Below are 23,414 nucleotides of genomic sequence, written 5' to 3'. Positions count from 1 at the left end.
CATTATGGTTAATACCAGTCTTTGGTTCCAAAATTTTCTTTTTCTCAAACAGGAGAGGCAGAAAGGTTATTTAAAGAAACTGAATAGAAGGCTACAGTTTGTTCTTAATTCATGACTGACTTTGATCAAAATGGCATAAGCAGTGAGAATGTAGTCATAAAGTCCAGAAGGTAATTATTTCTCCTTCAGGGCATGAAGCTTTTCTCTTTCTCCTCCTCCCATTGGGGAAAAAAAGAAAAAGAAAGTTAAAAAAAAACAGATGCTCTTAAAAAATAAGATGATTTTATATGTCATGCTTGGAAATAGTGTTTTCTAAAGCTCTATAGATCAACACTCAACCATACCGGTAGGGCGGGAGTAATGATATATATTTTTTTGCATTGATTAGAGTTAATACTTATAAAATACTTACACGAGTGCTGTTGGATTCATTGCTAGCTGTTTTATAAAAATGGGTTAGCTATGGAATGGCAGAGAGCAGCTATGTCGTCAGAGGTCTTTGCTCTAAGAAGGTTTGAAATTTCCAAAGAAGGAAGATGTAGACATTATCACATTGTCAGTCTCTTTTGCCTGACTCTTTCTCCATGCCTCTCCTGGCAGGAGAAATGACCTTTCTCATCCAGAGGGACAGTCTTCGTGGAGCTGGTTATGGCGCTGTTATATAGGCAGCTGCCTTCTGGCGTGATCCCAAGTGAAATGTTTGAGCTGGCTCTTTCCTTGGGCTCAGAAATCATCTGGTTAATGTGAAATTCAATGGTCCTGGGCTGCTCAGCTGGATTCTCTGACTTGTGTTATACCAAGCAGGTGTTTTGGGACAAAGGGCACAGCAACTGGCAACAATGGTTGTTGGAAGGTTACCAAGGCCAGGATCATTCTCATCAGTGTGTGCGTGTGTGTGTGTGTGTGTGCGTGTGTGTGTGTGTCTTCATATGAGTAAAAAGGATCTTACTAGGAATCTTTCTTTTTTATTTTTTATTTACTAGGAATCTCTGAGGCAGTATTTTCTTCCCAACCTTCCTGGCTTTCATGGTTCAGAATTTCATCTTTGTCTTGGTAGTGTCTGCTTTTCTCCTTTCTGCTAATATTTGTCTGACCAGTTGGAACTCTGACCTGGGAACCCTCCATGCCTTTCTAATGGTGTCCTTTTAACTTCTTCATTTACCTTTTAAGACCACATTTCCCCTCATTTCTGTGAAGATCATCCCTGAGAAGTGAAACTCTTCATCATAAGAGGCATCTATCTTGCAGGGGAAGAGGGACTCTTAGGTAAATACAGATTTTTGTTTTGATACCTGATTAATTCAACCTTCCTCTTCCCATATCCCAGTGTCAATAACTCCTGTCGCTTTCTGAATTCCAAGAGGGGGATTTACTTTTGGATTTAGAAAAAAAAAATCAATGCTTAAAGGTGTCTTTTTTTGGACCCTATTTAGTTGGGTCAGATATAATCTTTTATTTCTCATGATAGATTTTACATAAGAATTTAACAACTATTTACTAAGGCCTGGTTCTAACACTGATGGAAGCTATATATATTTAGCTCTGTATTTACAGATACAATATAGATTAAAATCAAATAGGAGACACACATATATGCCAAATTGGAAGACCACAGTGAAGAAAATGGTGAGAAACGGTGCTCTGGGACCCTGTGACTTTGGCTTAGCTTGTTATAAAGAAACATCCTTTTCTTCTCACTGGGAGGAAATAATTCTGATGTCACTGAAATGGGTGAAGACTTATTCAAAGGGGGTAGTCCCCATCTATTCTCTTCCCAAAGCACTGCAGCTCCCTGCCAGGAGCCCTCTGGGATATATGGTGTGGCTTCCCATTCTGGTCCTCTGCCTTCTCCCAGTCCCTCCAGATGCTGTGTGCCTTTGGGTGAATGAGTTACTTAACTCTTATAAACTTCAGCTTCATCATCTGCAACACAGACAGTAGTGATAGATCCTCCCTTCCTCCAACTGATGGACATAAACTCCACCTGCAGCTGGACATTCCTGAGCACTGAACCACAATCAGCACCTGCCAAATACCCTAAGCCCCAAATTCCTAAGTTCCTAGGTCCCTAATTATTGGCCCTACAAGAAACCACCAATCAGCATGTGCTGAGTGCCCTAAGCCCCGTCCCCTCTCTCCCCTCCCCTTAAAAGGTGCCTGCACCCGGCCCTCAGCCTCTCTCTCCCCTCTGGAAGGCAGCCAGCAGTGGTACTCTTCTCTTCAATAAAGCCTGTGTTTGGGCATCCCAGTCTCCGACCCACTCTGTTTCATCTTTCACGTGGCACCCACTTCATGATGTAAAAATTAAAATGAGACATGGGTGTACCACATTTGGTACATAGAAGATGAACAGTTAATGTAAACGCCCTCTGTTCCTATACCAAGATCTACCTTTTCTCTTCTCTTCTCTTTTAAATTCCCTTTTCTTTCCTCTTGCAGAGGGGAGGATGCCGAGTCATTTTAATCAGTCTTTCTGAATTCCAGGCACATCTGAGATTAACACCAGCCAGAACTGGAGCATCGCTGCCAAGTCCTGAACTCTTTCTGCTGACACGGGGACCACATGGAGGGACTTTTCTCAGTGCTAGGTGATGCTAATTGCCGTCTGATCTGAAGGCAGAGTTGCTTTCGTTTGTTTAATAATTTATATCTTCTCTGAGAACACTGAGCTGAAGTTCAAAATTACAGGAAGGGGGCAATTTATTTAAATGCCAACAAAGCCAAACTGTAGTAAAATCACCTGAACCCCCCTTTGTGGTCTGCCACTCACACACCACCCGTAACGCTAGGTGGCATTTGAGGAGTCACACGTGAGGCAGCAGGAGTGAAGCTCCTGAGATATTGGGGTTCCGTCGAGCCTCATTCCGTGGGAGTCACCAGCTCATGTGGGCTGAGAAGCCTGGCCGGGCTCATCAAATCAAGCACATTACAGCACACCCCCACTGTATGTTACTGCATGGTATTCTCCACACTGAATACCTACTATGTGGCAGGTCCTCTGCTGCCCATAGTTACATTGGAGATTGCTACTGGCAAGCTGCTCTCAGTCTGGTGCAGAAAACGTGTATTAAAAGTCAATCATACCTTTCCTCCTCCTCTCCTCCCAAGCTCCCCAAGTAGCAACATAGCCAACACCTCCTCCAGTACTTTCTCTTCCTTTTGAAAGGTGCAAGTTGGGGAGTGTGAGGAAATGAAATTGGAATAACAGGAATAACCATGTGAAGCTATTACAATGAGCCAGGTATAGCACTAGGCATTTTCTATATGTTTATTTAACTGGTGCTTCCTGCAGGGAAAGAGATGGGCGATATTCTCTCTAACAGGAAGTGCCATCCTCCTGGCTGGCTCCCTCACCTCGGCTGATGCAAGGATCTCTTCTCTGGCAGGTCTTCCCTCTTCACTGGAGTTACATTGAGCTCCCCAGCCCCCTGATGTTCTTGCCATTTACATGTTCTCTGCAGCCAAATCTGCAGCTAACATCACATATTTTATTTGTCTGTTGCCTTTGTGTTTGTCTCCTCCATCTCCCCCATAAAGGTTAGTTCCACGAGGTCTGGGAGTCTTGCTCTTTCTGCTTCTCTGCTGTATTGTCAGTGCCCAGAACAGCACCCGGACCGGGGCAGGGAATCAATAATTACTTGTTGAATGGATTAAGGCCTGATGCTATTAGGAAAAAACGACTCTGTGTAGCCTGAGGATGTGAGGCTTTTCCTACAACTGCAGGATTAGAGAAGGTACCATTCATTCGTTGATTCATTCACCCACTAGGTGTTTGTTGTGCAATTCAATTGTGCGTGGCACTGTGCTGGGCTTTGGGGTAACATAATGAGACATGGTTCTGCTTCCAGAACCCAGTCGGCTGAGGGAAATGGACTCATAAATAATTCTAATAATTATGATAGCTCATTTAATGGAGCATACTATGTGCCAGGTGCTGTTTTAAGCACGTTTATGCACACCAACTCTTCTAATTCCTACAAAAAGGTGAAGTATTATTCTCACGCTCATTTTGTAGATGAGGAAACAAAGATGAAGTATTATTATTATTGTGCTCATTTTGCAGATGAGGCACAAAGAGGCCGCACATCTAATCATGGTGCAGTGTGAGAAGTTCTGAGGTGTGAATGGGGTGGGGAAAAAACCGCTTGCTTTTTAACTGGGCACTCCCAGAGTGGGAGGAGCGGGCAGCTTGGAGAGCTCATTGCTGGCTCTCCTGCTCCTATCCTGATTGACCAATTGACCGACACTTCCACCCTCTCTCACTCCAATTCCTGCTGCAGGGAACCTGGCCTCCCTGGGCTCATTCCAACCCTCATGCCTTCCTGCTATTTTAACCCTGAGTCTGAAGACCCCTGGAGGGCTCTAATGCAGGCAGTATGGCTCAGCTCAGATGTCCCTATCCCCCACTCTGTGCTCTCAAAGCTGTGACCGTGGACACCTGCACTGAGTCCTGCTGTCCTCTGCAGAGAGACTGTGAACAGCCCTAGATGCGACGACTGTTCGCTCAGCAGGGGTCCAGGTCTGCATCCACTGACAGGGTCTCCTGGGAGTTTCCAAAAGGAGGACGTTTAACACCTTCCGGCCTCTCCCTTTGTCTGCTCTCCCTGCATTCTCTTCTGGGTCTTGGGTGGCCACCTTTGTGCTTCAAAAGTCTAGGAGGTCACTTGTCTTCCTTGCCTAATGATGTGTTACAGAAAACAAGCTTCTATTACTTGCAAAAGTGTGATGGGAACATGAATATTAATAACTCCCCTGGGTTTCTTGCAAACATCCATCACCAAGGCTTAGAAAGCTTGTTCTGACTTGCCTGGCATGGGGGTAACTGCTCAGCAGAACAATAATAAAGCATTTATGAACCCAGCTTAGGAGGAGCCCTTCCTGGGGCTTTGAACTCTAGAGCTCCTGCAGGGCTGAGGTAGGGACCTGTTCTTCCCCGCCTGGGCTCCAGCAGGAAGTTGTCTGACTTCCGTCAGGGACAGGACTTAGCAGATGTGCCAAGACCCAATGGAGCTGGAGCTGGGATTTCTCTTGATCAAAAAGAAAGTTCGTGGTGACAGCATCCTAGTGAGCAGGTGCATTCCATCTAAGACAAGCCAGGTTAGAGGGATGTTGGAATTGGGAGCTGGAGAGCTCCGCACAGATTCATAGAACGTCAGAGCTCAGAGATCATCATACTAGGTAAACTGAGGGCACACAGGGAGGAAGAAACATTAATGGCAGGGCCAGGAGGAGAGAATCTGGAGACGACCTTTTCCCCAGCAGAATCCTAGGGACAAGGACATGAGGAAAATGTCAACTTTGTCCTTTATTCAGGGTTTCCATTTATATCTGCTGACATATTCTTCTCAGAGTCCTTTGTTCCTGGAAACCTCAAAGTATTTTTTCTGTACTGTGGGTTTGGCCCCTTCAGAGGGTCTAATGGGGTCGGTCTGGGCTGTGATAGAGCTCAGAGGATTCTTACCTCAGCGGTCCTGTTCTAGTCAAAAGTGGTCCCTGGACCTGAAGGAAATTTCTGGCAAGGCTATAGACTGAATAAAGTACTAGGACACTGGAATAATAAATATTCCTGCGGCTGAGCAACATGACAGCCCTGTTAGTTGGGTTCTGTTTTCCCAGGTTCCCCAATGTGGGGTTCAACTTTGGGGTTGTACTCCTGGTTTGATGGTTCAAGAACATAACAGCCTGGATAGCTGAAACGCTGCTGCTGAATTTATATATATATATATATATATATATATATATATATATATATATTGTGCGTTCTTTTCTAATTTAAGATTTAAAAATGACCCATATCTCTAGCTCCCCAAAAATAAAATGACAAATCTTGGATTTTCTAGATAAGAATACCTTCTTAGGTAATTTCAATGTGATCAGGATAGCATCTCTTTTGCTGAACTTTAGGTCACTCATTAAATCCATGGTGCTATGAAAACGCTCATTTTCTTGGGCAGCAGCAATACAAAATCTCCGTGCTGCACAGTGAACGGTGAGGGGGACATCTCTGCCATGTCTTCTTGCTGTCAGCTTTTCTTGTAGCTGGAGTTCCAACGTCTTGCGTCAGAACGTACCCCGTGGACAAAAGTCACAAAGACAGTCATGGGTTTCTCCCCAAAAGACATGGCAGGAGGTCACACCCCTGCAGAGTTCTGACAGGGGATGCGTGGGTCACAGTGGTGTCTGCTAGCAATGTTTACTGGGGAGGCAGCTCGGTCTCATCAAGCAAGTTGGAATAAAAGAGTTGGAGCCAGAACATCTACAAAGTGAAACCTGGCTCTGAAATTCGCTCGCTGGGTTATTCTGCCCTTTCCGAGCTTCAGTTTTCCCGCGTGTAAAATGAAAATAAAAACTACCTTACTGAATTGTCCTGAGGATAATATGAAACTGCATTGCTAAAGTGTTGTTTTTGTTAGGTAGTGTATAGAAATAGCCAAACTTTTTCCAAGGCTATCCAAAAACATTCTTTAGTCTAGCCATAAAGTGGTTATGGGGTATGTGTAATACAAACTTATAATATAGGATGGCAACTTTTCCAGTCAAACAGGAAAAAAAAAATTGACATAGTGATTATGGTAGATGATGTTGGCTATCTATTTTACATCTTCCGTCACTACTTCCTCATTCGTTAAAAAACTCTGATTGGGTGTGTCACCCTATCCTCATTCATCGTTACCATGTTTCAAGGGAGGCAGGCCTTAACCCAGAAGCAAGTCTTGATTGGTCTAAGTCAGTGGTTCCTAAACTTCAGTGTGCATCAGGATCACCTGCAGGGCTTGTCACACTGCTGGGCTCTACCCCTACAATTTCTGGTTTAACAGGTCTGGGTAGGGTCAGAGCATTTGCATTAGGTGATGCTGATACTGCTGGTCTAACAACCACACTTTGAGAACCGCTATCTCAGCCAACCATGGTGGGTGGTCCCAGTCTCCTTGCCAGTTAGTTATTGGTTAGATCTAGATACATGATGCAATTCTGGCCAATGAGATGTGATGTCTCCTAAGAGCTTATGGGAAAGGTTTTCTTACTCTTCAAAAGAGACACAGGGAAGAGGTGGCTCTTTTTTTTTGCCTCTGGATGGAGCAACGGGGACTGCTGCGGGTTCTTTGGGACCAGGAAGGGAACAACCCTAAGGAAGAAGTGGACACTCTTAGAATATCAAACAAAAACGAGGACCAGCACCTGGGGCCTTAATGTTATTGAGTTGACACATTAATGGTGGAGCTGCCCATCATTCTTTGTTGGGACAGTCTGAGTTGGATTTTTCTGTTATTTTCAGTCAAAGGGAACTTAATGTGTAAAATGGCAACACTGAAATTTCTTTTCTCTCATGGGGTTGGGGGGTGGGGCAGGTTATGGGAGAGGAGCCTTGGGCTTTCCTAGAGGGAATGGAGATGCCTGGTACCAGAGACTGCACTTGGCCATAAATTGCATATGATGTCAAGGTATAACTATCGGGGGGAGAGTCTGAAAGGCACCAACTTTAGAAAGGGCTGGAGGAGGTGCAGAGCTGGAAGATGTGATCACAGTAGAATAGGTTGGGAGCTTGTGTGGGTGGAAAGAAAGGCTCAGAGCCTGAAACAGCAAACCTTTGAGGATTTTAGGGTCTGAGTGGGACATGACGGGCTGAGAGGGGAACCCGGGATTGGAAAGAGCAGCTGAGGAAAGGGCTCAGAGATCAGAACTGGAAATCAGGGAAAAAAGTTATCCAAACTACATGGCCCCAAATGCCAATAGTGCCAAGATTGAGAAACCCTGATGTAACCTAACATATCCGAAACATTTAATTTCAATATGTAATCAAGTATTTAAACATCATCAATATGGTAGCTTACTTTTTTAAAAATTCTAGGTTTTAAAATCTGGTGTGTATTTTACACCCATAACACATCTCAGTTCATGCCAGCCATGTTTCCTCTGCTCGATTGGCCCCTGTGGCTAACGGCTACATCACAGGCATAGGGAATGTGTACTTAAGAGTCCAGGAAGCTTTCTCTGACCCCAATTTTCAAGGCATTGCAAATATGGTGAGATGCAAATTCCTAGTATCTTTAAAATATCCTCATGAAAATGAGTTGTGATAAAAGGATTGCACAGGGCCTCTCTGGTGATTAAACTGGGTAGGAATACAGATAGAGTCAAAACAGCATCTTTCCAGCCTCTTGCATTATTTCCCTGCAAAATGCCATAAAGAAGTTGTAGTTTCTTATTCCCATGAGGCAAAGGTCAACACACCGCAATGGGAAGATTACTGAGAGAGAGAGAGAGAGAGTTCGCTTTTAATGCAGCTCTGAGGATTTAGGTATTGATCAGAAAGGCTTTCATGTAGTTAAAAACACCACCAAGAAACTCCTTTGCCTCCTCCAAAACACTCTATATATTTTTCCTTTTGAAACAGGAGAAATGAAGTTTTTCATGTTAAAAAGAAGGGGATTGTGCAGTAATCAGAGCTTTAGGACCCTCCAGACCGACCTTGGTATCACACGCTGCACCTTGTAATCCCCAATTTGAAGGCTTTGCGGCATCTCATCAGTCTGGAGCAGTGGTACAGGTAATTCTGCATCGAATGAGTAATTACATGTGACACAGATGTAGGTGAGTGGGTTAGTGACACGCCAGGGGTCCCTTTGAGGGGGCCTTTCCTTTCTCTACCTTGAGGGCAGATGTAGGGAAGCTTAGCAGAGCTCCTACGAGGAGGAATGCCGGTGTAAAGGAAAGCAAGCTGTTGTGCATTATCTGTGGGCCAGGGCAATGTGCCAGGACGTGTGGGAGCGGCACCTTATGGAGGGATCCTGTGGAAGCCAGGCCCATTTTGAAGCAACAGGCCTGCCCATTCTGTCCTCAGTGAGGAATGCCACCCCTGATTCCAGCGCCCTCTGACACCTGAGCATCGCTGACAAAGCCAGGCTTTATCTAAAGCACATGTGTCAAACACAAGGCCCGAGGGCCAAATCCAGCCCGCCAGGCCTTGCAATGTGGCCCGCACCTCGCTGTCATCACTGCACTCCGCTGTCAGTTTATGACATTGTCAGTTTATGACTGTTCAGTAAACCATTCGGCCCGCGATTTAGGCTGGATTTTAGATTTTGGCCCTTTCTCTGATTGAGTTCGACACCCCTAATCTAAAGGAAGACACAAAGAGCACTTTCTCATTTTGACAGTGTCAATGTGACACTTATTTTCATAGACTCCGAGGCTGGGAGAGGGACTCCTGTACTTTATCTTTCTGGTTCCAGAAAGGTGTTCACTCTGCTTTCCCACCCACCTGAAAATCTACCTTTTTTTTTTTTTTTTTAGTCCAGGGAAGGAGTTTATAAAAATATTTATAAAAATCTCTTGTCAGCTCTCAATCAATACATATAGAATATGGACACTGTGCAAAGAATTCAGAGCCACGACTAAAGGAAAGAAGACACAGTTCTGCTTTATAGGAGCTCATGAGAGAAACATAGAGGAAAGGGGTGAAGCCTACAGCAGAAGAGGAAGCTGATGTGGGGAGGCAAGATGTCCTATATAATTCGAGTTGGGCTTCCAGGGATGAGTAAAGGGGGAGGGCCTGGTGTGAGGAAGCCCTACTCACGCTCTCCCTTCCTCTGTCCCCTCTTTTGAAAGTCCAGGCACTACCCAAACGAGTGCAAGGCACCACAGCTACAAGATGAACCAGGCTGGGTCTACAAAATGCCACTGAGTTAGTTCATAAAGGAGCTTCTGCCTCTAGAAGCTCACAATGGACTAATGTAAATTTCTAGAAACCTGACCTTCCAGAGAGATGTGACTCAATGTCTTGTACACTCATTTGACAAATATTTATTGAGCATCTATTCTGGACCTTGTCCTGTTCTTGACACCAACGATATCATGGAAAACAAGAGAGATATAAGCTCATGGTCTTAAAGGGGTGGGAGAAAGCAAACCAATAGTTACAAGTGTGGTAAGAAACATGAAAAGGAAGCAGCTGGTGCTGTTCACCCTGGTCTGGAGAGAAGGCTTTCCCTGGGAAGTGGTGTTCAAGCCAACAGGTGAGCGAGCACTGAGTGAACGAGCCAGGTGAAGGTGGAGAGGGGCCTTTGGGGAGAAGAATGTGCCCATCAGAGGAAGAGACTGCTAGAAGATCCCACATGGAGAGAATGTGAGGAACTGAAAATTGTCCAAGGTGGCTGCAGTAAGGTTGGAGATGAAGCTGAAGAGTCTGGGCAGGCCCTACCTGGGCTGGAAAGTGACCATGTGTTCCCTTGGCACAATAATCAAAACAAATCAGAGCTAAAACAGACACCATCTCATCTCCCACCACTCGGTGTAGAAGAGGCGGCTTCTTCCTTGCACAGATGTAGAGGGCTAGTGAAGCCCATGCACTTCTTGTCTGTGTGGGACCCCACCCTGGTCCCTTCACCTGCCCCTTCCCACCAGCCTCTCAGCACAGGACCCACAGACACTCACTACCGACAAGCTCTGCCCTGTGGGTCCCTGGGTTAGCCCTGACCATAGAGGAACTTCATGAGACTGTGAGCTCCTCAAGTGCCTGGCAGGCAGTGCACTCAGTGAGTGTGTGTGTGTGTGTGTCTACAATGCCCCGGGAGAGATGCCAGGTACTTAACTCTTTCTGGCAGGGGGCCGAGCCCTGTATAACCAAGAGGGCTTTTAAAATGCCACTGAGTTAGTTCATAACGGGGCTTCTGCCTCAGTTTCCCTGCTTAATATTCCAGGTACATACTGAGGCTGAAAGTTTGTCCAGAAGCTCCAGTCCCTAGTGTCAAGATGTTGAGGACAGCGCACAAAAGAGAAAACAACAACACATACCAGTAGACCTGGCCTGTGATCACATACACTGGAGTGCTTGCAATAACATGTGTTGAATGATCATTAGCATTTTGAAAATGTGAAAATCGTCTTTTTATTACTTCAAAGGAAAAGATGATTCTAATGATAAATACGACACTTGAGTAATTTTATCCTTAAATTTCTTTTTGGCCTTTGTAGGTGCCAACAATTGCTTCTTTCTTTTGCCAGCTGACAGCAGTTTTAACATTTGTTATGAAATCCACATGAGGTTAAGAAGTGGCACTGGTTAAGGAGATGTAATAGAGTCCAAAGTTCTTAATTTGACACTCAAAGCCTCTGCTGTTCCTTGTCACCTTCTTTACCCTCTGGGTTTTCTCCATGCTTTTTGCACAAATCAACCCCCCTCCCCTCCCGGCCTGGAAAGTCCTTCCCAGTTGCCTTTCCGTGCCGACATGTCTTCCATGAAGAACTCTTCTCCTTCATTTCATTTGCTTTTCCTCTTCCCCCTCTGTCTCTGACTTCCTTCTCCACCCTAGTTCCTCATTTTCCATATTCTGTCTCATCTTTCCTGGGTCTCCTGCTCAGACGCATGTTCTCATAAATCACCTGTACATAGCTAACATCAATTTTTGAGGACTACCTTAGAAAGTTAATGACAAAATATCTTCCTGATGCTACAACTAGAACTTCATTTTTATATTTGGGAAATATAGAAAGCACCAAGGACACAAGGGTCTCCACTGATCAGAGGGGAGTGGTCAGGAGCATAGGTTTCAAACCTGGGGTTCATTGCTTTGTAAATTTGGGCAAATGACTTAACATCTCCGAGTCTTAAATGTTCTTACATGTGAAATGCAAATGATAAACCCATTTCATGGGCTTACAGTGAGTATCATATGCAAAATGCACAGCACAGTTTCTCACAAGTAATAAGCACTCAATACTTGGTAACTATTGTTATAATAATCATGGTAACATTTTCAAACTCTTATTTATAATGTTATTTTTTATTATAAGTACTTTGCAAATTCAAACCAACAATGTGGCAAGCACAATTTGGATCCATTCCATTATCAAGCTGTGACTGCTTCTTCCCCCGGATGGAGAAGTGACTTTCCTTACATCCCAGACGCTTTGGCAGGTGTGACCAGGAAACTGCACAAACATACTTGACTCTCTCGTTTGTGCCTTAAGATCGTGTCAAGCAGCTGAATGCAGTCATTTTGGTGTGAAATCAGCAGAAGGTGAGTACTGAGGGTTCAGTCACTTGATTCAGGAACAGGTGCTGTTTATAGCACCCGAGTTCTTTCCTGGAACCTCTTCCTATCTGTGACATGGCCATGTGCTGAGGCCACATTTTGTCACAATATGGCACTGCTATGTTGTCACAATGTGACACACCATGTGAGATGGCCTTGGGCTTAGAGGAACCCTCTGAGTTGAGCTTAGGCTCCCGCTCATCGTTCCCCAACCTTCCGCCCTGTGCCATTATGGCTGTCGAGGTAACTGGCTCACATCCCATTAGGAAGAATTACCATAATCACTAATGGGTAGTTAGGGACAGTGTTCCAGTTTGAAGGATTTCATGGGCCTTGAAAACTAGTGAGTAAATAACCATTTATCAGCCAGTCACTTAGAGGATGCCATATGGAACAACGCTCTGGACTTCCACACACAGAGAAGCCATATATCATCACGGACCGTAAAAATTACGTGCGCATGGGCTGTAAAACGGAACAACTGTTTACCTCACTGAAGGTTTTATTTACATGCCCTCAAACAGATAGTTAAATGTGCTTCATACAAGACTGGCTGCTGATCACAGCTTCAAGCAGAGCGGCCTTCAGTGAAGCTGCATTGGGTAGGTGCCAATCACAGTGTGATTTCTGGGGCCCAGGAAAGGTCTCTTGGGCTCCCTCCACCACTCATTTTGCCTGCTCGATGCTTGGAGTTTCTTGACACTAAAGCTTTATTTCTGTAATTACAGAAAATTCAATTTGACAAATTCAACATTGGATTCAATATGAAACACACAAATAGCTACCATTCTTCACAGAGTGCTTCCATATGTGGAAATGGCTTTGTCCTCAAACACTCCAATGAGTTGAATCGTTGCCCCCAATTATAAGGAGGGACCTGGGATTTGGAGAAGTGAAATGACTTATCTGAGGGCACGTGCTGGTCACAGCAAGGCTGGGACTGAAATATAGTGCTTCTGAGAATTCCTCCTTCACAATCTTTCCACTAGAATCTTGCATCAAAAAACCTATAAGAGGAAGAAGTTCCTGACTTTAATTGATATATCCTGAGAGCCAGTGTGGAAAGATGGAGCTGAGAAAGAAAGAGCCACAGGCCCTGAAGTCCCCTTCTCTGCAGTGCTCTCTGCCCACTCCAGGTCTGACCCTGCCCAAGGTGGCAGTGGACCCATGACTGTGTACACACATCCTCTAGGCTTGCTGAGTTGATTCCATTTCAAACTTGCCCTCCCTGCTGGGACTGGAGTCTTGTTTTGATCCCCAGTCTCCTTCGCTGAAGTCATAGAAACCGGCTACTTCCTTGAGTCTTCTCCCCTGGGAAGCTAAAGTCTGTTCTTTTTCTTCTATGCTCAGTGGGGTTATTACTACTTTGGACAGATCTGCCACAGAATCAGATGCCAATTTTCCATTCTGACTCCTGCTATTGCAGGAAACTGCCATTTGAACACATTTTATTGAGCACCTACTACAGACAAGACACAACCCAGAGTTGATTCCTGTCAGCTCTCCAAGTAAACCCGATGGAACACCGGTTTGTCACGTGCCTTTAGAAAATGTACTTTGTGCTACTGTTGACTAGCTCACAAGATGCCTTAAAGCTGGGTCTTTGTTCCCTACTGTCAACTACCAGAACTGTCAGCCTAGTGGGGTATTAAAGAGGTTGGAGGTGAGGGTGCCTCAGGGTTGGGCTGAACATGGGATATGCCTTCTAGGAGACTTTTAAAACAATATGAGAGTTTCTTAGTATGACCACGGCCTGATTGATCCTAGCCCTACCGAGTCAGTCAGCAAGTGACTGCTGAGTGAAATCAATGAACCAAAGAGGAAGTGAGATGATTTTTAGAAAAGGGTAACAAAGAATGATCATCAGTGTCATTGTTTAATAATATTACCTTTACCAGCTGCAATCTTTTAGTTTCACAGATACCAGTAACAAGACGTGGATGCATTTTATCTGAATTTCTACTTTATTTCTCTGCTAGCTTCATTTCTGAAATCACCTTTTCTGAATGACAACTCAATCAACTCAATAACATGCAATTTTGCACAGCAGGAACCTATTCAGGTATCCCCACTCCATACTTATAATTGTCGGCGGTGTTTTGGAATAGCATGCATGTGTTTCAAAGCTAAATTGTTTTCATCTCCAGACTCCTGAGGCGGAATGACACTGAGATGGACACGATTCTGACTGGAGACTAAAGAGTCTCTCCACTTCCCCCTCTTTTCTCACACGCATCTCTCCTCTGTCACAGCCAGAGCTGCCAGCTCTTGCTCAATTTCCCATTAGTTCAGTTGTGTTAAGGAATCATTGACTTGATCAGCTTCTGTTTAGAAGCTAAGATGCTGGAATTTATGTTGTTTCCCATGCTTTTGGAATCCTGCCAAAGTAAATGTAGGTAAAATGAACAGATATTTCGGCCTTGTCTTCTGGGGCTGGGTAAAGTGATAGACAGGATCACATTACTAGAGGAGTTAAGGAGGAGATGGGTTGCACACAATGGCTAATCCACAAGAGTCTGTGGGTAATGAACTGGAAAAAACCCCACCCTGCTGACTGAAAAATGTGAATTAAAGGCTTTGAAATCAACAGCTTCTTTTAGAATTTTAATCTTCTATGGTCTGATTTAGAGTCTGTGCTGCAATGGTCTAAGCCACAGGCCAAACTGTCAATCAAAATGAGCAGGGTTTGCATGCCCTCTTTTGTTTCAGATATTATATTAAACACTTAAAAAGGCTGCAATAACTCTTCCAGGGCACTGGAGTGGTCACCATGGAATAGTACTCCCCAGACTTCCATTGATTTACAATTTGCATTTCTCATTATTTGTAAATGACCCTCTAGGTTCAAAGTATATTGTAATTTGTATTTTTTTGAAGCATGAATTAGAATTTCACTTGCTGGTTGGGATGCTGGGGTGTAGAGGTGGATTACAAGGCTGATGGATGAGTCTTACACCTTGCCCCTTGCCACCCAAAACAATGAATTTTTCACTTGTTGTATATTAATATTATGGGGTAAATTATGTGATACAGTGCTTCTTTGTGAATTGGGGTATTCATAAAGGCCTTAGAAATAATTACTCCTGAATGTCAGCCTGTATTGCAGGTATATCTTATTGTAATAAAACCAAATATAATAATGATTTTAAAAAAATCTGTGAATAATGTACCATATTTTTCCGGCATATAAGACGACCCCCCCTAATTTTACAGTTAAAACATAGGTTTAGGCCTATATTTGCTGTATAAGACTACCCCCCACTTCCGAGGCAACACCAGTTCTTTTTTTAAATAGACCGCCTCTCTGACTCTGGCCAATCTGAGCAGGCTTTTTACTAGAACACAGTGTAGCTTCGGGTACAGAACATGTACACTGTGTTCTAGTAAAAAGCCTGCTTAGATTGGCCAGAGTCAGAGAGGCGGTCTATTAAAAAAAGAACTGGTGTTGCCTCGAAAGTAGGGGGTAGTCTTATACAGCGAATATAGGCCTAAACCTATGTTTTAACTGTAAAATTAGGGGGCCGTCTTATACGCCGGAAAATACGGTATTTAGATATTAAGAAATAATTTATTTTGTAATCAGTATGTAAAGAAAAAGCCTGCTGAGCAGACAAAATAGATGTTTTCACATTTATCTACACTAAATCTCATGCTTTTAGCTCAAAGGTGACCTCCTCAAATCTTCATCTAGAACTACCCTCTGCCTTTTTCTTGTTAGAAAAGGTGCAGAGTTGAAGTCATCCTAAGATGGACCTAGGTTCAGTATTAAAGTCATCATCCTAAGATGCTCATGGCATCTACCTGTTTGTGGTTTCTCACATGGGTTAGTTTATTTTAGTATTTCCCCCCTTAGATCTATTCTCTCCCTTTATATATAATAAATATACATAACAATGTGTTTAGAGTATGACACTGAAATATATGGCATTTAGATTTATGTAATGGTATTTCAGTATATGACTTCTTTTTTCTTTTTTGCTCTTTCCACTCAGCATAATTTTTCAGGATTTATCCATGTTGGTGAATGTGCATCTGGTTAATTCTGCTACATCATTTTCCTGAGTGTGAGTTCACCATGTTTTGCTTATAACCCGAGTTATAGACACAATTGCTGGCTCAATGCTTCAGAGCCACAAACAACACTGTAAGACCATCCTTTTTGATGCCCTCCTGTATGGTCCTGATGAGTATTCCTGGGCTGTCAGCCCTAGAATGGGGTTGCAGGTTATGGGGTAATTGCATACCAGCTCACATAGAATCAATTTGGTCTCCAGAATGACTGTTCCACTTTCTTCTCTACCAGGAATGAACTAGGTCTCCTGTTTCTCCACATTCTCATTAATATAAATTAGCATATTTCTAGTTATTAATGATGTAGAGCATCTCTTCATATATTTATTAGTTATTTGAATTTCTCCTGAGAATTGTCTAGTTATATCCTTTTCCATTAAATATTGGGTTTCTCATCTTTCTCATTAATTGTTGGAGTTCCATGTATATTTTAGACATTCATTTTTTGTCAGTTTTAGTTGATTGGCAGGAGTGCAGTCAGATACTTCTTAGTCTTGAGAGAAATATTTAGGGCTTTGAAATGGGTGCTTGGGAAAGGAAACTAATTGCAACAGAGACATTATAGGGGCAAAATACAGTAATGTTTTGTGAATACTTTTATCAAGGAATAAATCCCCAGTGAGTAAAACCTTGTATACTATGCAGTTGACCATCAACTTGAGTATCAATTCATCAGCAAATATTCACTAATCATTCATTACCAGGGGCTAAGCACTGCCATACTGGCTAGAGGAATATAAAGAATAAGACAGTTTGAATTCAAATCCCTTCCAATGTATTAGGAAGATGCAATAGTCCTTGAAAAAGGGCCAGTATTACAAAGCAAAATGTAATAGGCCTCAAAAGAGAGTTCCATAGAGGTGGCAATAAAGATTCAACTCTTTAATGAAATTTAAAAAACATGAATATATATCTTCAATAATATAATGAAGATCAGTGAAGAGGGAGATTCACTTTTCATAACTAGGCCACTAAAATATTTAAATTCCAAAAAGCATGGGATATTCATGATAAAATTTTGATACAAAAGGCACCCTACTAAGTGAATTTCCTAGAGGGTTGAAAGAATTATTATGACTTTGAAAATAGCTTCCCACACAGTCTGACTGTGAAGACATAGAATGAACAGGTTTCCAGATCTTCTGGTTTGCAGGTCTCTCCACTTGCAAACCACTAAAACCAAACTAACTCAATACATGTGTTGACATAAGAATTAGCTAATAGAAGCCATTGCAAAACATGGTGGAAATGTCAAGTGCTGTGGAACTAGGTCAATAATGGACATTGGCTTTCCTCCAGGTACTCCTGAAAGGGAGAAGGAGCTTGATGACAGTTGAGTGACCATTTAACCCGCTAATCAGGCAGCTGGCGGGATGCCTGGTGACAAACGGAAGAAGAAAATTTATAGAAGACAAAGACAGGGGCAGCAAAAGAGATCAAATATCATGCCCTTCAAACCAGGCACTGCAGGTATTTTGGGCAGGACTAGTTCTTTGTTGTACAGGACTCCTTAGTGTGTTGAGGAATTTGGCTTCTCTGGCCCTTGGGAACGAAATGCCACCATACCTGCCCCCTTCCCCAACTTCTGAACATAGCAACAACCTCAGTAAGAAATGCCAACTGCCGAAACCAGTTTGGCTCAGTGGATAGAGCATCGGTCTGAGGACTGAAGGGTCCTGGGTTCGATTCCGATCAGGGGCATGTGCATTGGTTTCGGGCAGGGTGCGGGGGGGTGGAGGGCAGCTGGTCGATGTTTCTCTCTCATCGATGTTTCTAGCTCTCTATCCCTCTCCCTTTCTCTCTGTGAAAAATCAATAAAATATATTTGAAAAAAGAAATGCCAACTTAATTTTCACATCCTGAGCCTCTCCTCTGGCTGAAAATCATGGAGACAGAGCACTAGGAGTCCTTAGAAGACAACAGTGCCAGGGGGTTTAGAGAGAGAAGAGCTGGAAGATGCAGTTAATGGAGAGGCATAAGGTCTAATTAGAATGACAGCAATACTTCAGTATTTGAGTGGGTTTCAGTCAAGTTAATCCATTTTGCACAGGGTGACCAGATTATTCTTAATTTGCTTTCATCTCAAGGCTCTGCTCTAAAGCCTTCAGTGACTCCCCATTGCTTACAAATGTAGCTGACATCCCTAGGTCTGACATTTGCCTTCTTCCCAGAACTCATTTCCACCCTCCCATCTTCCATTTTCTTATGTGGATTTTCCTGGTTCCAGTTAATGTAGCTTCACAAAAGAACACTGAATGATCCAGAAAGACCAAAATGGGAAGTGAACTAATGCCAAAGTGTTTTGTGATTGAAAATATTAACAAAGAGTTTCAAATGGGGTCAACCCCAAGGCATAGTGCTTTGTTGCTATGGTATTGGTCCTTGTTAGCAGTGGCACCCTAAGCTGTAGCAGTTCACATACCCTGTGCAGATGCCTAAATTAGAATCACCTCTCCAATGTTGTTCTGATCTCAGCCCACCTATCTGGATCATGGACATGCTTCATAAAAATATAGTGTACAATTTAAGTTTTAGCTCCTACGTGTCTGCAGTGAGAATTAACCCCCAATTCTGTCTTTTTCCCTTTTTAACTTTTTCACAGGCCTGGGAAGTTGGTGTGTAAGCAAAAGCTGAGAGTGCAGAGCTCAGAGCACTCTCTCTGTGGCTAGAAGGAGAGTTCATGGGGCAGCAATGGGATATACAATTGGCTGGGGACCATGAGGCCTGAGAGTGGAAACCCTGCAAGTCAGCGGGGGTAAGGAGATTTAATCCTGACAGAGAAGGGCACGCAGAGCATCGTTGACTTGGAGAGTGATGGAACCAATGCATATTTTACGTGGGTGATTCTGGAGTTTTGTGCATGGTGGGTGGGGTGGGAGAGAGCCTGAGAGATAGGGGGATCTGCAGGAATGGAGACAATGTGATAGAAGCTGAAATTAGACAGTGGAGTGGGAAAGACAAGCCAGGGACAGATGGGAAACACATTAAGATGCTACAGAGAAGGAGTAACGGTGCTTGCTTGATTGTGGGAAGTGATAGAGAGCTTCATAACTGGAGGAATCAAAAATGGGGATGTGTTTGGGGAGAAAATGAACTTAATTTTAAATGGCTTTATCATGTTGGATTTTCAGGGGGGTATTTTGAAAACGATCAGGTTGGAAATATTTCCATCGCAGAGACCATCCCTTGCCTTTCAGAGATGCTGTAATTTGGGAAATGTACATCTTTTACCCATCTATTCAGGACCCCTGAAGGCAGAGATGAGCCTTCTGTTTCCAGTGATCATGGGGCCCCCAGATGAAGCCAGCCTCAGGATAATAAACCAGGTAATTATCTCCATCCTTCCTATGACAATAATAGTGTCAAGGCAGGAAAAAAATTCATCAGAGGCGGCTTCTCAAGTCCCCAGGGAGACCACAATAAAGGCGCTGAATCTCAGAATCCGCCTCTGCAGCATTACACCAGGGCTCTGTAATGACGGCCAAGGGCCACATCATGCCTCCAGAGTAAAGAATTGTGGAGATGAAAAAGAGAAATACTACCTCCAAGCACGGTGCCCCACTAAGTCGGCATGGATGGTCCGGATCAGTAATTAGAAACACAGTGCAATGAATATTGAAACAACTTCTGTAAATATTCCAGAAGACAATGAAATTAGAGATAATAAGCAGATGGGCTTTTATTCAAAGAAGATCATGCCAGATGGACTCAGTATCTCTTTTTCTTTTCTTTTCTTTTTTTTTTTTTTGATAAAAGAGCAAAGATGGTAGATGAAGGAAAAGTGGTGACTTTGATGTCATGTATTTGAAGATGGTTAAAATATCTGAGTCTTCCAAGAATTCTGATTTTTAGAATTGGCTCAGGATGCCTGGAATAGAAGCACATACCTGCCAAAAACATTGGATAAATGATGCTAATTAGGCAATAGAAAGTGCTGGAACCACAGTTGCTAGAATAGGCTCAGAAGGGGTCCTTCAAGAGACCATAAGCTTTGGAGCCTGAAGGGACCTCAGAGATCATCAGTTCCAACCCCCTCATTTAAGGATAAGCAAACAATCAAAGGGAGACACGGACTTCACACAACTGGGATCGGAGCAAGGTTACTTGGCAGTTAGTTTTGCAGTGTGAGTGTGAGGTCTCCTCTTTACACAGCAACTTCCTTATCCAGGAAAGGAAATAAATGTGGTCAAGTACAATCCAGAAAGGGTTCTAAATACAGAAATGAAAGGATGGGACCCTGAGCTAACAAAGCCCAAGATATAAGTCACATTCCCTAAGAAGGTGCCTAAGACACAATAAAGGTGGTGACTGAGACACAATGGCGAAGCTCTCCCACAGATCATGCTCCCAGGGTCCCTATGCAATTTTCAAGCCACTTAAAAAAATATATATATTTTATTGATTTTTTCACAGAGGAAGGGAGAGGGTTGGATAGCCAGAAACATCGATGAGAGAGAATCATTGACCAGCTGCCTCCTGCACACCCCCTACCGGGGATGTGCCCGCAACCAATGTACATGCCTTGACCGGAATCAAACCTGGGACCCTTTAGTCCGCAGACTGACGCTCTATCCATTGAGCCAAACCGGTTTTGGCTTCAAGCCACTTTCAACACTCTTCATTCATCAATGCTTGAAGCAAATATTGCCCATTTGCAGATGAGAAAATTGCAATACTCTGGGAGATTTCGTGACTTGTCCAAGTGTGGTCAAACTGCAAGCAGATAGCCCAGAAAGAACAAAGCAGGTGTCCCTGGATTCCAGTCAGGCTCAACCACACTCACATTTGGTCTTTGGTAAAATTCTCATGGAACTCTTGTCTTCCCTCCTGCCCCTAAATGCCCCAGAAACCTTCCCTCTGCTGGGCCCTTATATATAGTAGACCCGCATTCCAAACTTTACAGCCCTGGTCTCAGGAATCCTCCAAGACCTTCTCTCATTCCCACGTATCAACACTGGCCAGGGCAGCTCTTTCTTTCTTAGGTGGAGTAATTTATTGTCTCAAATCCATATTTCAACACTCCTACTTTACCCATTCAACGGAGGTCCCGCTGGTTGTTAGGATCTAAACTTTTGGGTGGGTGGTAGGTTGAAATGGGAGGTGGAATGAAATACCCTTTGTTGTTCTCATGAAATGCGAGCTACTGGAAAGAGCAGTGTTTGGGAATTACGAGGCCTGTGTTTTGTCTCATTTTTGCCACATGGGAGCCATGGGCAAGTATCATAATCTCTCTGTGTAGCAGCCAGTCCTGGGCCTGGTGATTCAGTACAAGGTGACGTCCTTGAGGGCAGGAAATAGAGCCTGTTTATCTATAGCACGTGATATAACTGGAACACATTTAGGAACCATTTGGGAATCATCACTCTAAATGTTGCTAAAACACATCTTTACATACACACATCCATCACTAACAAATATCACTCGATAGAGTACCAAATATCAATATATGTCTTACATTACTTGCTGCTGTTGCCACTACTTTGCATAAGAAAACTGAGGTATAGAGAGATTAGGTGATTTACCTCTTTGCTAGTGGGTGACAGAATCATGATTTGGACCCAGGCTCATCTGCCTGTTTTCTACTGATCTGTATTCAGGATCTAAGGCCTCACTTATTAATAGTACTTTACAGTTGCAAAGAGCTTTTGACATTTTATTTTATTTATTTATTTTATTAAATTATTATCTGTGTACATCTTTTAACATTGCCCTCCCAATACATACCCTCCCTCCCCAGAGTTTTGTGTCCATTGGTTGTACTTATATGCATGTATACAAGTCTTTCGGTTGATCTCTTATCTCCCCCAGATCTCCCTACCCTTCCCGCTGTAATTTGACAGTCTGCTTGTTGCTTTACTGTCTTTATATCTGTCTTTTGGTTCATCAGTTTATAATTTTCTTTAATATCCATAAATGAGTGAGGTCATGTGGTATTTCTCTTTCATTAACTGGCTTATTTCACTCAGCATGATGTTCTTTAATTCTATCCAGGTTGCTGCAAATGATGAGAATCCCTTCTTTTTTATGGCAGCATAGTATTCAATTGTGTAGATGTACCATAGTTTTTTGATCCAATCATCTGCTGACAGGCACCTAGGCTGTTTCCAAATAGCTTTTGACATTTTAAATGTAACAGTCAAAAGGCTTTTTTGCTCTAAGGCAGCGTAAGAAGAAGACACAGTTCTGATTGGGTGGGTGGGTGGGTGGTGGTGAGGAGAGGGCAGGAATCTTGTCCTTGAGATGTTTTTTCCCCGGGACCATCCCTCTGGGCCCCTCCCTCTCCCAGTATTTGACCTGGTCTACCTTGGCTGGTGGGTGTTTCAGGGTGTGCTCCACTCCTGGACTCCATTTCTTTCACACAGCTAGAGACACCAACGAGTTCAGCACAGCCACTGGGTCCATGAACAAGATATGCCTTATCTGTTTTTTCTAGGAACTTCCAGTCTAGTGGAGAGATGGAGCAGTACATAGGCAGCTTCTATGAGGAGGTGATTACAGAAAGCCGCCTATGTAAGCACAAGGTCACCGAGCAGCCTTGAGAACTGGGGAACACAGGCTACATCCAGTGGCTCTGCAGATGAGCAGGCCATCCTGGGTTACCCCAAAGGCTATGGAGAGCATAGCCTCCATTCAAGACTTACTTTCTGGCTCTATGATCAGACCCCCTACCCCTGCTGGTAGTGGTTGCTGGGATACAGGCCTCCCATGTGTCAACTTCTATGATGAGGTCATTTTAGTACATTAGTAACTGCAGGGGTCTGTGCCATGCCTGCCTCACATAGAAATCAGCCTCAAAAATAATATCACATCTTGGCCGAGACCGGTTTGGCTCAGTGGTAGAGTGTCGGTCTGCGGACTGGAAGGTCCTGGGTTCGATTCTGGTCAAGGGCATGTACATTGGTTGCGGGCACATCCCAGGTAGGGGGTTTGCAAGAGGCAGCTGGTCGATGTTTCCCTCTCATTGACATTTCTAGCTCTCTATCTCTCTCCCTTCCTCTCTGTAAAAAGTCAATAAAATATATTAAAAAAATAATAATATCACATCTTGGAACTACCAGTGTATTTATCTGGCATATATTTTTATTCAGTGGCAAATGGGTACTTTGAATTAGGCTGTGAAAACCAGTTTATTTGTGTGTGTGTGTGTGTGTATGTGTGTGTAAAGCGCATAAAGAACATCCCAAGTGGATTTTACTCAATTATCATGCATCCTCTTAAACTTCCCATGGCTATTAGTAAGCAAATGTAAAAGTTTTCCTTTTAAATCTTTCATTGCAATCCCCAGCTGAAAGTGTCTGTCTCTCTTAC

General features: G+C 43.4%; 1 protein-coding gene across 9 annotated transcripts in view; it reads left to right on the top strand.

The window, feature by feature from the left end:
- Nucleotides 1-23,414, top strand: part of SEC16B (SEC16 homolog B, endoplasmic reticulum export factor) — a 230,130-nt gene that overhangs the window by 56,061 nt on the left and 150,655 nt on the right. For 4 of the 9 annotated variants that reach the window (XM_084865216.1, XM_084865210.1, XM_084865217.1 and 1 more), the window contains 5 exons: nt 11,794-12,020; nt 14,015-14,097; nt 16,028-16,099; nt 17,406-17,576; nt 19,238-19,432. The gene's annotated coding sequence lies outside the window, so the exon portion shown is untranslated. Of the gene's footprint in view, nt 1-11,793; nt 12,021-13,947; nt 14,098-16,027; nt 16,100-17,405; nt 17,577-19,237; nt 19,433-23,414 lie in introns of all 9 variants that reach the window. The other 5 variants (XM_084865214.1, XM_084865213.1, XM_084865212.1 and 2 more) reach the window with 5 other exon arrangements.

Source organism: Pipistrellus hanaki (genome assembly GCF_964339955.1).
Source record: "Pipistrellus hanaki genome assembly, chromosome: 18".
Classification (NCBI taxonomy): Eukaryota; Metazoa; Chordata; class Mammalia; order Chiroptera; family Vespertilionidae; genus Pipistrellus; species Pipistrellus hanaki.
This window is presented reverse-complemented; position numbering and strand designations above follow the sequence as displayed.